Genomic DNA, 16,259 nt, shown 5'->3' on the forward strand with positions numbered 1-16,259 from the left:
TGTATGCCTTCCATCTTCTTTTGATGCTTCCTGCATCATTTAATATTTTCCCTATAGAATCCTTCACTATTGCAACTCGAGGCTTGAATTTTTTCTTCAGTTCTTTCAGCTTGAGAAACCCCGAGCTTGTTCTTTCCTTTTGGTTTTCCATCTCCAGCTCTTTGCACATGTCATTATAATACTTTATCTTCTCGAGAGGTCCTTTGAAATCTTCTTTTTAGTTCTTTTACTTCATTAATTCTTCCTTTTGCTCTAGCTGCTCGATGCTCAAGAGCAAGTTGTCAGAGTCTCCTCTGACATCCTTCTTGGTCTTTTCTTTCTTTCCTGTCTTTTCAGTGACCAATGCTTTCTTCATGGATGATGTCCTTGATGTCATTCCACAACTCGTCTGGTCTTCGGTCACTAGTGTTCAATGCATCAAATCTATTCTTGAGATGGTTCCTAAATGTAGGTAGGATATACTCAAGGTATATATATAGGAAGAAGGACCTGGCAGTCCTTTTGGCTTAGTCACAGAGAAAAAAAAATCCTTGGTGATTGGTTTGGATCAGTGTAAAAAATGAACAGCCTGTTAGCCAGAAGCAGAAGTTAGAATAGGGTATGAGACCAGACTCTGGATCAGCCATTTTATTTTGGTCCAGTGTCCTACAATTTTGGGGGTTCCGTGACACAATAAAATCATAAGACTTCAAAGGACATTAATTATGGCAGAATGCCTTAGGCTGTTTTGTTTTGCTTGTTTTTTTTTTTTTTTTCTGTGAATCTTTAAGGGTAGAAGACTGGAGATGCATTAGGATGAGGCTTAGAATAGAGGTAGCTTTTCAGTAGCCTCCATGATCCCTTTTCTGTGTCCCATCCTGGTCCTACCGAGCCCTCTCCCACAGTGAAGAGTAGCAACAGTAATGCTTTCATTAGGCACCAGTGGCAGAGCTGCCCTTTTTTTTTGTAAATCTTCGGCGTGACTAGAGATATCTTCAGAGGAAGCATGACAAGGAGAGAAGAAAAATGAAAGCCACAGGCAAACCAAGAGGACTCTTTTAATTTGAAACACACTCTTTTGTGTCCTAGCTCTATTTGACTGGTGGCTAGAATTCCCCTCGGAGGGGGGAAGGGCAGAGCAAGAAGGGGATCCAGGGGACTCTTTTGTTGTTGTTGTATTGAAGAAATCATGTTATTTTTCTCTCTAGCCTGTTGTGGCCTAGGAAACACAGGTTATATAGAAATAAACACTGCTCAAATTAAGGATGGGTAGAAATGTTGTCACTGAGAAACTGCATCGCCTAATATTTTCATGAATATATCTATTTACCAAATAAGTGACAGGTTGATGATTGAAAAACTAAATCTAGGATGAGCACTTTGTACTAAGGCTGTGAGAATGTTTTTTTTCCCTCCTGAAAAAATTTTTTTTTTCCCTCACAGCTCTTGTCATTGACTTAAATCCCTTTCCCCATGAGTTGGAAAGATTAAAGCTGTTGGCACACAACTAAACAATATCTATATTTGTGCCTTAACCAATTTCTTAAATTTGCTTGCTTGACAGTTACTGTTTACTGTGACTGAATGTCATTTCCTTAATAAAAATCACATCCCTTTTTTGACAGATGTCAACTCCATGTACTCTAGTGATTTTAACCAACTCTCAAATAAGTTTTTCACTTATTTAAAATAGACTACAATGTGAAGTCTAGCTAGTTGTGAACTTTAATATTGTGGAGTATATGTTTGGAGATATTTTAATGGTTTGAACAAAAACTTTACCTATTAAAGTGAAGTGGCTCTGACATTACTATTGAACTGTCAATCTGAACTCTATTTTAGTTCCCATTAGAAGCTTCTCTTTATTTCATTCCTTATTTTTAAATTCATAACTTTTCTTTTTCCAGGGGAATTTTCTATGGTTGGATTTTAAAGTTTTCAGTTTAAGATTGCTATACAGCAATGCACAACTAATTGTGGAGCTTCACTTCAGTGTAACCACTGTAGCACAGAATTACTGTCTTCTGGATTAATATTTCATTTATCAATATTGTTTAACCATTTCTTCTGGTTTTCTCTCTTTCAGTGAAATATTTGCCAATACTTGAGAAAGTATTAACAGCTTCTGTTACCTTGGCATAATGGAAACTTTTTTTTTTTTCTTATGACTGTTGGAGAAAGAAGAGGGAGCCTGGGAAGCTTCTTTTGAACACTGCTATATAGACAGTGTGCCTGTGTTATATACAAAGAGTTTTAGAACTAGTGACTGACTGTTAGAGCCATGATGCTGCTATAACAAATTACCACAAACTTATAGGCCTTAGCAACACATATTTATTATCTCACAGTTTTGTAGGTCAAAAGTCTAACATGGGTCTTACCAGGATAAAATCAAGATGTTGTCAGTTCCTTTCTGGAGGCTCTAGGGGGGAATCTGTTTCCTTTCTCACTCAGTTTTTGGTAGAATATATGTGCACTTGTAGAACTGAGATCCTCCTTTCCTTGCTGACTGTGAGCTCAGGGTCATTCCCAGCTTCTAGACGCTGCCTGCATTCTTATACTCATGGCCTCCATTCCTGTCTTCAAAGCCAGCAATGGCAGGTTGAATCATTCTCATGCATATGCTTCATTCAAATGTTTCAAATTTATTCTGCCACATCTTTCTGACTCTTCTGCCTCTCTTTTCCATGTTTTAAGGCCATGAGATTGCATTGGGCCCATCCAGATAATCCAGGACAATATCACTATTTGAAGGTCTGTAACCTTAATTCCATCTGCATAGTCCCTTTGTTATATAATATATTAACCAGTTTCAGAGATTCGGGTGTGGACATTTTTGGAGGGCCATTATTCTGTCTACAACAATGACCGGTCAATTTTAGAATGTTGAACTACAACTAGACTCGGAGAATGCCTGAAGCTCATACTCTGTGTTAAATTTCCAGAGCCCTCCATGGATTCATATCAGCTATGCAGGAGGAACTATAACTATGCCCTTAGGGCTAGAAGTCAAAAGCTGAAATAAGCTGCATGCCAAAACTGGAATTCAGCTGCTGTCATTCTTACAGTAGTAGAGTACCAGAAGGGAGGTCACTTATAGGTGAACAACTTCTACACATTTGAATTGATTTTTCTAGGAGGGAGCCATTGCACTAGAGGGTGGTTAGTACAATTGAGCATCTTATTGGTTTCAAATATGTTCCAGCACTTATGGTACATCTTACATTGGCTTCACAAAAATCTATTGTCAAAATATCTAAAAGTAACTTCAGAAGATAGTTTTCTACAGGATTTCTATGAATGTATTCTCTGGATTATGTTACATCAAAGATGGAGGAAAAAAAACCTGTAGATCTTTTTGGATGATTAAACAAAAAAAATGTATTTTGGAGAAGAAATGTTTTCTTCTTCCTATGCCCTATACTTTCTACCTTCACACATGCAATAGTATTTGCATATGCAGTGGTTGGGTAGTAAGACTGGGGATATAGCCTTAGAAAAAAGTATTGACAAAATAGTAAGCAATGTACTGGCTGAATATAAATGATAGCGAATTCTTCCAATATAAATTTTTTTGGAAGACAGTGTCAGAAATTGTACCTTGGACTTAACTGTTTTTCTGTGGTAAAGGAATTTGGATAAATGAAAAGGGAGTCTCCTAACCTCCCCAAAGTTCTTATTCTTTTTATATGATGAAGTAATGAGAACATTTATTCAAGAAATATGTTCTAACAGATAAATTATTTCAAAATCATTGAGAACATTTCTTAGCAATATTTTTTCCTGTTACAAAGTCTTTTACTTCAGAGTAATACATTAAAATGAAACACATTAGGCCTATTAAAACAGCCATTTACTAAATACCCTTAAAATTAGTTCAAAATTTGAGTAATTAGCCCCATGCTGTGATGACTTTACAGCTGCCTGTATTGCCTTCAGCTTATGCCCAGTATCTTTGTTGGTATTTTCATTAGCTTTTATATGTAAATTGGCTGCTAAAGAATGCCTTATGTTTTCAATTATTTTTTTAATAAAAAGAAGAGTAAATTATTGTCTCTCCAGAGTACACAGAACAATAGTTCTGGACTTATAACATGGGTTTCTTATAGTTCAATCACTCTGACAGGTGAAATAATCATATTAAAGAAAGCACAACCTAATCTGAGATGACACAAATGTGAATCAAGAGAAGATACTTTTTAAAAAGAATGATAGATAAGATATTCTTTATATGGTACATGAATATTCAACCTAATTGATTCTCTGTGGAAACTGTTTTGTAGTGGTTAAACAAATGGAGAACTCTTAAAAGGACCATTTACACTTGACTACATCTTTTAGCAAAACTTTTGAGCTCCATAAAGATGACAGGGAAGAAGCTAAGATTCTTTTGTGACACAGGACAAAAATAGGGGTTGAATAAAACTAGGTGGGCCACCTTTCAGCTTATAAACATTCCAATAACAGCATTTCCAGAGTTCCTAGGCTATTTGCACTCCATCCCTACCAACATTGCCTTGGTTCAAACCTTTACTTTTCACTCAACACCTGTGTGACCTGGGAAAGTTACTTAAACCCTCTGTGCCTCAGTTTCCCCATTTGTAAAACAGGATAAATTCTAGTGCCCACCTCATAAGATGATGTAAGAATTAAATGAATTAGTATGTCTGAATCACCTATGATGGCGCCTGGAAAGTCTTGAACATCCAGTATTGCCAATTGTTATATTATGCTCAAGCCCTAGGCTAGATATCAATGTAATTTATCATTGAAACCCATTGCCTTTGAGCCGATTCCGACTCATAGCGACCCTATAGCACAGAGTAGAAGTGCCCCACAGGGTTTCCAGGGAGTACGTGGTGGATCTGAACCACCAACATTTTGGTTAGCAGCCATAGCTCCTAGCCATTACACCTCCAGGGTTTCCAATTTATCACCAATGATGTCTTGGTTAAGGTGATGTCTGCCTAGTTTCTCCTTTTCTAACTTTATTCACTAGAGACAAGTTATTAAGTTCAACCCACATTCAATGGAAGGTGAATTAAGTTCCACCTCTTGGAGGAAGAAATATCAAATAATTGTCAGCATACATTAAAACCACAAGAGTAACTAATAAATATTTTGGGGGAGATACTTTGAGGCTATGCAAATATTGTGTTTTTCTTTAAAGTTTCACCCAATAGTTTAGCATTCATCCACAGATCTTGCCTGCAGTAAGTAATCACTGAGGTTTTCTAACTGAGATTTTTCCATTTTCCTCATTCCTTTTGTATTTATTAAAATAGGCAGTTCTCTTAATTTGCCATGCCTCTGTGCCTTTGATCATGTATTCACGTTGCCTAAACTTTTCCTACTGTTTTACCCCTCCCAATAGCAAATACTTCCTTGCCTTTCATGACACAGTGCAAGAGTCACCTCCTTTGAAAAGCCTATTACTCTTATTCCCACCCAAGGTAGATTTGCCACTATTTTTAATTCCCTCAGTCACGTTGTATGTACGTCTGTCGTATCACTGAGATATATTCATTACTGAACTTTTAAAAGTGTCTCTCTTATGATGTTACTTGAAAGTAGGGACTGTTTCTCATTCATCTCTATCCCCAGGGTCTACACAAAGTCTGGGACATTACAGGCAAATCAATAAATGCTTGCTAGATGAATGAATGCATAAAAAAAAACAGTTGGTAAAACTCAATCTTCAGTTTCTCAGGAGACTATTCACAAACTAGACCCATACTTAAAAGAGACTTAGCACATCAAAGAATCCATCTTATTTATAGCAGCTTTTTTATAAGATATACAACAGAGACCTCATGCATATTTATGTTTCATTCATTTCTCCCCCTCTGTCCTGTCTCATCCTCTCTCAAGCCTATCTTTCAATCTACTATATTCCACCTGAAACTATCATCTCAGTCAGCTGACTATTGTTAGTCAGGGGAAGAAGTTGGCAGAAGAGTTGCTGATGGGAGACCAAGGGGAAGTGACCAGAAAAGCAGGAGGAAAAGCTGGAAAGAATAGTGTCATAGAAGCCATGTGGTTTCTAAGAAGGGTCTTAGATATCAGACAGCCCAAAAAGAGTAAGCACTGAAACATAAACATTGATTTCGTAACAAGGAATGTATTTGCAACCTTTGCCAGAACTATTTCAGTGCAATGGTGGGAACAGAGACAATGAATTTAAAAAATTTTAATATATGTTATTTTAAAGACCTTTGCTGTCGAGGGAAGGAATGAGAATGAGTGGGTAAGAGCAGGAATAAGCTAAAGGTGTATTTAGTGTATAGCTACTCTATAGGGCAGAGTAGAATGCCCCATAGGGTTTCCAAGGAGCACCTGGTGGATTCAGACTGCTGACCTTTTGGTTAGTAGCTATAGTTCTTAACTACTATTCCACCAGGGTTTATATATATATATACATATATAAATATACATATATATATATAAAATTTCGTTTTACTAAAACCAAGACTTGAGCACATACACATGTAGAGGGAAATGATCTAATGAGATAAGGAAACCCAAGAAAGCATTTGCATTGGGCAAATCTGCTCCAAAAGGCCTCTTTAAAGTGTTAAAAAGTAAAAATGTCACCTTGAAGACTAAGGTGTGCCTGACCCAAGCCATGGTGTTTTCAATCACCTCATATGCATGTGAAAGCTGGATGATGAATAAGGAAGACCAAAGAAGAACTGAAACCTTTGAATTACATGGTTGGTGAAGAATAGTGAATATAAAATGGACTGCCAAAAGAACAAACAGATCTGTCTTGGAAGAAGTACAGCCAGAATGCTACTTAGAAGCAAGGATGGCAAGATTTTGCCTCACATACTTTGAACATCTTATCAGGAGAGTTAAGTCCCTGGAGAAGGACATCATGCTTGGTAAAATAGAGGGTCAGTGAAAAAGAGGAAGACTGTCTTAGTTATCTAGTGCTGCTATAACAGAAATACCACAAGTGGATGATTTTAACAAAGAGAAGTTTATTTCCTCACAATAAAGTAGGCTAAAAGTCGAAATTCAGGGCGTTGGCTCCAGTGGAAGGCTTCCTCTCTCTGTTGGCTCTGGAGGAAGGTCCTTGTCCTCAATCTTCCCCCGGTAGAGGGGTTTCTCAAATGCAGGGACCCCAGGTCCAAAGGAAGTGCTCTGCTCCTGGTACTGCTTTCTTGGTGATATGAGGTCCCCCTGCTTCTCTGCTCTCTTCTTTCTTTTATATCTCAAGAGATTGCCTCAAGACACAATCCAATCTTGTGGGTTGAGTCCTGCCTCATTAACACTACTGCCTCCCATTCTCCCTCATTAACATCATAGAAGCAGGATTTACAACATGTAGGAAAGTCACATAATACTGGGAATCATGGCCTAGCCTAATTGATACACACATTTTTGGGAGGAAATAATTCAATCCATGACAAAGACTCTCAATGAGATGGATTGGCAGGATGGCTGCAACAATGGGCTCAAGAATAACAATGATTGTAGAGATGGTGCAGGACCTGGCAGTGCTTTGTTCTGTTGTACATAGGGTCTCTATGAGTCGGATCCAACTCAATGACACCTACAACAACAACAAAGAAAGCACTGGTAAAGAATGGAATCTGGAGCACAGATAGAGGTCTTGGGAGTTAAAGGTGCCGAGAGAACCTCTAGGCCAGTATTCCTTAAAGGCATTGCCTCTGTCATGACTTTTAGGGTACGGAAGGAGGAGGAGAGGTCAGCTTCTCTTGTATTCACACACTTGACTCCTAACGATTTCCCTCTGTCATTTTAGAGTGAGAACACATATTCTAGGTGGGATTGTGAGGCTCACCAAAGACACATATCACTCTTCTTATTGGACACACACACACTTTGAAGAAAATACATTTTTTGGCATTGTGGTGTCTGACCAGTACCCTTGGTATGTCCCAGAGAATGGCATATTTTGTTTGGAGGAAACACCACAAAATCACATCTCCCAAAATTTTTAACTAACATTTTTTGTCTCACATAATTATGCAAGTTCATTTGAAGAAGTGAGAAAATATGACTTCTGTCATGGATTGAATTGTGTCACCCAAAAATGTGTGTCAACTTGGGTAGTCTACAATTCCCAGTATTGTGTGATTGTCCACCATTTTGTCATCTGATGTGATTTTCCTATGTGTTGTAAATCCTACCTCTATGATGTTAATGAGGCAGGATTAGAGGCAGTTATGTTAATGAGGCAGGACTCAATCTACAAGATTAGGTTGTGTTTTAGGTCAATCTCTTTTGAGATATAAAAGTGAGAAGCAAGCAGAGAGACAGGGGAACCTCATACCATCAAGAAAGCAACGCCAGGTGCAGAGCTCCTCCTTTGGACCTGAGGTTCCTGCGCTGAAAAGCTCCATGACCAGAGGCATATTAATGACAAGGACCTTCCCCCAGAGCCGACAGAGACAGAAAGCCTTTCCCTGGAGCTGACACCCTGAATTCGAACTTCTAGCCGACTAGACTCTGAGAGAATAATTTCTGTTTGTTAAAGCTGTCTGCTTGTGGTATTTCTGTTTTAGCAGCACTAGTCGACTCAACGGCAGTGAGTGGGTGGTTAGATTACTAAAAAAAACTAAAAAAGTTTTGTTTTTTTTTAGATGACTAAGACACCTTCCTTTTAATCAAACGATTAAGACTAGATTTGAGGAAGTATTTGCAGATCAGGAGAAAGAAACTTTCTGGCTGCTCTTTTTTTCACTGAGAAATTTAGACAGATTGTCATAGGCAGAATATTCCAAGTCTTTAATGCACTAGGCTAAATTTTGATTTACAGCTCTAGAGAACTAATTTAGACTTGGAGTTTAGAGGTGCATTTGTGTGGAGGAGCATTTTCTACTTCATTTTGGTCTTTTGGAGTCATTCAGTTTTCTTGTCATTTTTTAAGGCATATGTATACCTAGAGATAAGAGATTACTGAAAGTTATATAAACCCAAGTGTAGGCTCTGACACTTTTTATATTTTCTTATACTTAAAGATTTTTCTACAATAGGGAAAATAATTCCCAGAGGGTATTTGAAAACGTGATTACATCTGAGAAATAACTTTGAATGTCCATATACTTAATCACCTTTAAATTGCTGATAGTAATACATGTTCAGAGTAGTACAATAAAATATAAGTGTACCTGGGAAAATATTTTTCAGACAAAATTAAGAGCACTCTTCTCTCCAAATACTTTAACGTGCTTTACTATGGTCTTTTCTTTAATCTTCTTTACTACATTGTTTTGCATAAGAACATTATATTGCTTTACTAGATTGTTAAGATAAAAAATTTACATAATTAGGTCAACCTGAATTTTAAAATTTTCCTAAATATATATTTAGTGAACTTAATGGACACTATTATTTTACATGGCTTGTTTCCTTCTATATTATTTTTTTTTAATTACAATTTAAAGTTTTGAAATACATTTTAAGTTTTTTTTTATGTTTTAAGGTAAATGTTATCAACAGAATAGGAAAATATCAAAGACAATAAAACAAAACAAAACCCATTGCCGTCCAGTTGATTCCGACTCACAGCAACCCTATAGGACAGAGCAGAACTGCCCATTAGAGAGTTTCCAAGGCTGAAATCTTTATGGAAGCACACTGACACATCTTTCTTCTGTGGAGTGGCTGGTGGGTTTGAACCACTGACCTTTTGATTAGCAGCCAAGTGCTTAACCCCTGCACCACCAATGCTCCTATATCAAAGACAGTGCACAATATTCTTTTTTTCTCTCTCAGTTTCTTTAGAAAGCTCCCAGCAATACTGGGCATTCAGGTCATCTGACAAGCAAATGTTTGAGTGAGAGATGGAGGGAATAGGCAGGGTAAGTCACAGAGAAAATAAAAAAAAAATATTGCCTAGGAGAAAGAGGTACAATGTTTCATATAATGCTTTATGATTTTGTATTTTCATCTTTGTTTTCTTTATTGTAGGGCTAATTTTTAAATCTTTTAGAGGCGGAGCCAAGATGGCCTAATAGACGCTTCTGGCGAGCCCTCTTTACAACAAAGACCAGAAAAAACAAGTGAAATGAGTATATTTATGACAAGCTGGTAGCCCTGAGCTTCAAAGGGAAGCTTAGAAAATGAGCTGAGGGTCAGGGGGAGGAAGAGACCATTCAGAAGCGGAGAGGAGTTACCAGTCCTGAATCGCGGGGAGCCCTCAGGCACCATTCCTGGAGCGGAGGGGGCAGGTTGGTACTAGTGTTCCACCGCAATTTCCTCAGGGAGAAGCAGCCAGCCATACAGCATACTCATACCTGAGAATAACTGCGCTCTCAGCAAAAGTTATGTACTTGAGTATATTTTACCACGCACACCCCAAACCCAAGCTGGCTTCAGCAGCTGAGTTCCCTGAGCCTGAGACAGGCACCGTTGAGTGCCCAGTGCCATCCTCCCTGCCTTGGAGAAGAAAAAATCTGCAGTTGGGGAAAAAGATAATTTGCTAGCTCCACGAACCGGGGGAGCTCAGGACAGAAGTGGTTCTTGTCCAGGCATAAACAGTCCATGGACTTTCAGCACCTTTCCCTTCTTCATGGACCTGTGTGGGCCTATTTTGGGAGAATAGGCCCTTGCTGGCAGATTCCAACCAATTCAGGTGTGCAGTGGAGAGGTGGGTGTTTGATGTTTGAAATTGCTTCGACTATTAAGCAAGGTCCTCACTTACCCACATCAGGGACCTAAGGACTAGTATGTCCACTCAAGTCACCAAGCTACCCATGACAGGGGTCCAAGGATAACTGATACCTCCCAGTCCTTACAACCAAAAATTATGGGTGCCCATGGTCCACCTTCAGAACCCAGCCACCTGTATGCTTTAGGAGACAGGGACGCACTTTCCTCAGAGACACTGGAGGGTCGGTTCTCAGCCCCCTGCCTTGTTCAGAGCGTGACCCCCTGCAGCCATCAGATACCACTACATACACCAATCACACCTACCCCCCAAGACTGTAGGACAGAGCATATACCACACACTTGATGATCAGCTACCTGGAAACCTGAGCTGAATTCGTACAAGAAAACTGAATGGAGTCCTAGACTGATACACCTGATAACAGCTCTAGCCATCTGCGGACAGGACGTCAGGGCTCCAAAGGTGAAAATAATCAAGCTAGCTCCCTCAAGCAAACTATTTGGGTATGTCAAACAAAACAAAACAAAGCAAGAAGCTATGACATAGTAAGCAGGCATAAACTAATAGGGTAACTTATAGATGGCTTGGAGATGACAGTCAATATCAAGTCACATAAAGAAACAGACCATGATCACCTAAACAAGCTCTTGAAACAAAGAATCCAGGGATCTTCTAAATGAAAGTGCATTCCTGGAATTAACAGAGGCAGAATACAAAAGATTAATATACAAAACCCTTCAAGACATCAGGAAGGAAATGAGGCAATATGCAGAGCAAGCCAAGGAACACACAAATAAAGCAATTGAAGAAATTAGAATGATTATTCAGGAACATAATGAAAAGTTTAATAAGCCGGAAAAATCCATAGACAGACAGCAATAAGAAATTCAGAAGATTAACAATAAAATTACAGAAGTGGATAACTCAATAGAAAGTCAGAGGAGCAGAACTGAGCAAGTAGAAGGCATAATTTCTGAACAAGAAGATAAAGCACTGGGCACTAATATATTTGAAGAAAAATCAGATAAAAATATTTTAAAAAAATGAATAAAACTTAAGAATCATGTGGGACTCTATCAAGAGAAATAACCTATGAGTGATTGGAGTACCAGGACAGGGAGGGATAACAGAAAATACAGAGAGAATTGTTGAAGATTTGTTGGCACAAAACTTCCCTGATATCGGGAAAGATAAGAAGATATTGATCCAAGATGCTCATCGAACTCCACATAAGGTAGATCTGAAAAGAAAGTCACCAAGACATGTTATAATCACACTTGCCAAAACCAAAGATAAAGAGAGCATTATAAGAGCAGCAAGGGATAAACGAAAAGTCACTTACAAAGGAGAGCCAATAAGAATAAGCTCGGACTACTAGGCAGAAACCATGCAAGCAAGAAGGCAATGGGATGACATATTTAAAAAATTGAAGGAAAAAAATTGCCTGCCAAGAATCATATATCCATCAAAACTGTCTCTTAAATATGAAGGTGAAATTAAGACATTTCCAGATAAACACAAGTTGAGGGAATTCGTAAAAACCAAACCAAAACTACACGAAATACTAAAGGGAGTTCTTTGGTTAGAAGATCAAAAATATCAGGTATCAACGCAAGACTAGAACGTTGGGCAGAGCAACCAGAAGACAACTCAGACATAGAAATCCAAAAAAACAAAGCAAGATTATGAAAAAAAAAGCTCAAAACAGGGTAACAGTGACGTTATTATATAAAAGAAGACAACAGTAAAATAATAAAGAGGGACTAAGGAATGTAATCATAAACCTTCTATATGGAGAGGAAGATATAGCAATACAAAGAAATAAAAGTTAAGTTTAAATTTAGAAAAATAGGGGTAAATAATGAGGTAACCACAAAGGAGACAAATTATCCTACTCATCAAAATGAAATACAAGAAAAAAGTAGAGACTCAGCAGAAACAAAATCAACAACAAATATGAGGAAAGGGCAATATATACAGAAAATCTACTCCGCACATAAAATTAAGTGGGAAAAAGAAACTGTCAGCAACAGACAAAAAAAGACATCAAAACGATAGCACTAAATTCATACCTATCCATAATTACCCTGAAAGTAAATGGCTTACTGCATCAATAAAGAGAGAGAGTGGCAGATTGGATTAAAAAACAATATCCATCTGCATGCTGCCTACAAGAGACACACCTTAGACTTGGAGACACAAACTAAAACTCAAAGGATAGAAAAAATATATCAAGCAAGCAACAATCAAAAAAGAGCAGAAGTGGCAATGTTAATTTCTGACAAAATAGACTTTAAAGTTAAATCCATCGGAAAGGATAAGAAAGAACACTACATAATGATTAAAGGGACAATACACCAAGAAGATATAACCATATTAAATATTTATGCACCCAATGACAGGGCTGCAAGGTACATAAAACAAAACCTATCAGTATTGAAACGTGAGATAGGCAGCTCCACAATAATAGTAGGAGGCTTCAACACACCACTTTCAGTGAAAGACAGGACATCCAGAAAGAAGCTCAACAAAGACACGGAAGATCTAAATGCCACAATAAACTAACTTGACCTCGTAGACATACACAGAACACTCCACCCAACAGCAACCAAGTGTACTTTCTTTTCTAGTGCACATGGAACATTCTCTAGAATAGACCACATATTAGGTCATAAAGCAAGCCTTAGCAGAATCCAAAAATTTGAAATATTACAAAGCATCTTTTCTGACCATAAGGCCATAAAAGTAGAAATCCATAGCAGGAAAAGCAGGGAAAAGAAATCAAACACTTGGAAACTGAACAATACCCTGCTCAAAAAAGACTGCATTATAAAAAAAAAAAAAAGCATTATAGGAAAGATTAAGGATGGAATAAAGAAATTCAGAGAATCCAATGAGAATGAAAACACTTCCTATCAGAACCTTTGGAACACAGCAAAAGCCATGCTCAGAGGCCAATTTAAATCAATAAACGCACACATCCAAAAAGAAAAAAGGGACAAAATCAAAGAATTATCCCTACAACTTGAACAAATAGAAAGAGAACAACAAAAGAAACCCACAGGCACCAGAAGAAAACAAATAGTAAAAATTAGAGCTGAACTAAATGAAATAGAAAATAGAAAAACAACTGAAAGAATTAACAAGACCAAAAGCTGGTTTTTCGAAAAAATCAACAAAATTCATAAACCACTGGCCCAAGTGACAAAAGAAAAAAAGAGGAGGAAGCAAATAACCTGAATAAGAATTGAGATGGGTGATATTACAACAGGCCCAACTGAAATTAAAAAGATCTATATCAGATATCTATGAAAAATTGTACTCTAACAAATTTGAAAACCTAGAAGAAATGGATGAATTCCTAGAAACACACTACCTACCTAAACTAACACAAACAGAGGTAGAACAACTAAATAGACACAAAAGAAAAGAAGAGGATGAAAAGGTAATCAAAAAACTCCCAACAAAAAAAGCCCCGGTCCAGATGGCTTCACTTCAGAGTTCTACCAAACCTTCAGAGAACAGTTAACACCACTACTACTAAAGGTATTTCAGAGCATAGAAAAGGATGGAATACTACCAAACTCATTCTATGAAGCCACCATACCTCTGATACCAAAACCAGGGAAATACACCACAAGAAAAGAAAATTATAGAGCTATATCCCTCAGGAACGTAGATACAAAAATCCTCAAAAAAATTCTAGCCAATAGAATTCAACAACATATCAAAAAAATAATTCACCATGACCAAGTGGGATTCATACCAGGTATGCAGGGTTGGTTCAACATTTAGAAAAACAATTAATGTAATCCACCACATAAATAAAACAAAGACAAGAATCACATGATTTTATCAATTGATGCAGAAAAGGCATTTGACAAAGTTCAACACCCAATCATGATAAAAACTCTCAGCAAAATAGGAATAGAAGGAAAATTCCTCAACTTAATAAAGGGCATTTATACAATTTTTTTTTTTTTTGTACAAAGCCAACAGCCAACATCACCCTAAATGGAGAGAGCCTGTAAGCGTTCCCACTGAGATCGGGAACCGGACAAGGATGCCCTGTATCACCGCTCTTATTCAACATTGTGTTGGAGGTCCTAGGCAGAGCAATTAGGTTAGATAAAGAAATAAAGGGCATCCAGATTGGCAAGGAAGAAGTAAAAGTATCTCTATTTGCAGATGACATGATCTTATACACAGAAGACGCTAAAAAATCCTCCAGAAAACTACTGAAACTAAAAGAAGAGTTCAGAGTATCGGAATACAAGATAAACATACAAAAATCAGTTGGATTCCTCTACACCAACAAAAAGGACATTGAAGAGGAAATCACTAATCAATGCCATTTACAGTAGCCCCCAAGAAGATAAAATACTTAGGAATAAATCTTACCAGAGATGTAAAAGACTTATACAGAGAAAACTACAGTACACTTCTGCAAGAAACCAAAAGAGACTTACATAAGTGGAAGAACAAACCTTGCTCATGGACAAGAAGACTTAACATTATTAAAATGTCTATTCTACCAAAAGCGATCTATACATTTAACACAATTCTGATCCAAATGCCAAAGACATTTTTTAATGAGATGGAAAAACAAATCACCAACTTCATATGGAAGGGAAAGAGGCCCCAGGTAAATAAGGCATTACTGAAAAAGAAGAACAAAGTGAGAGGCCTTACTTTACCTGATTTTAGAACCTATTATACTGCCACAATAGTCAAAACAGCCTGGTCCTGGTACAACAACAGATACATAGACCAATGGAACAGAATTGAGAATCCAGACATAAATCCATCCACATATGAGCAGTTGATGTTTGACAAAGGCCCCAAAACAGTTAAACTGGGAAAAGACAGTCTTTTTAACAAATGGTGCTGGCATAACTGGATATCCATCTGCAAAAAAATGAAACAAGACCCATACCTCACTCCATGCACAAAAACTAACTCAAAATGGATCAAAGACATAAATATAAAATCTAAAACGATAAAGATCATGGAAGAAAAAACAGGGACAACGTTAGGAGCCCTAATACATGGCATAAAGAGTATAGAAAACGTTATAAAGAATGTAGAAGAAAAACTAGATAACTGGGAGCTCCTAAAAATCAAACACATGCTCATCGAAAGACTTCACCAAAAGAGTAAAAAGACTACCTACAGACTGGGAAAAAGTTTTGGGCTATGACATTTCTGATCAGCGTCTGATCTCTAAAATCTACGTGATACTGTAAAAACTCAACTACAAAAAGACAAATAACCCAATTAAAAAATGAGCAAAAGATATGAATAGACACTTCACTAAAAAAGACTTTCAGGCAGCTAACAGATACATGAGGAGAGGTTCACAATCATTAGCCATTAGAGAAATGCAGATCAAAACTACAGTGAGATTTCATATCACTCCAACAAGTCTGGCATTAATCCAAAAAACACAAAATAATAAATGTTGGAGAGGTTGTGGAGAGATTGGAACACTTCTACCCTGCTGTTGGGGATGTAAAATGGTACAACCACTTTGGAAATCGATTTGGCGCTTCCTTAAACAGCTAGAAATAGAACTACCATACGATTCAGCAATCCCACTCCTTGGAATATATCCTAGAGAAATAAGAGCCTTTTCATG

This window comes from Elephas maximus, chromosome X (assembly GCF_024166365.1).
Source record: "Elephas maximus indicus isolate mEleMax1 chromosome X, mEleMax1 primary haplotype, whole genome shotgun sequence".
In the NCBI taxonomy this organism is placed as follows: domain Eukaryota; kingdom Metazoa; phylum Chordata; class Mammalia; order Proboscidea; family Elephantidae; genus Elephas; species Elephas maximus.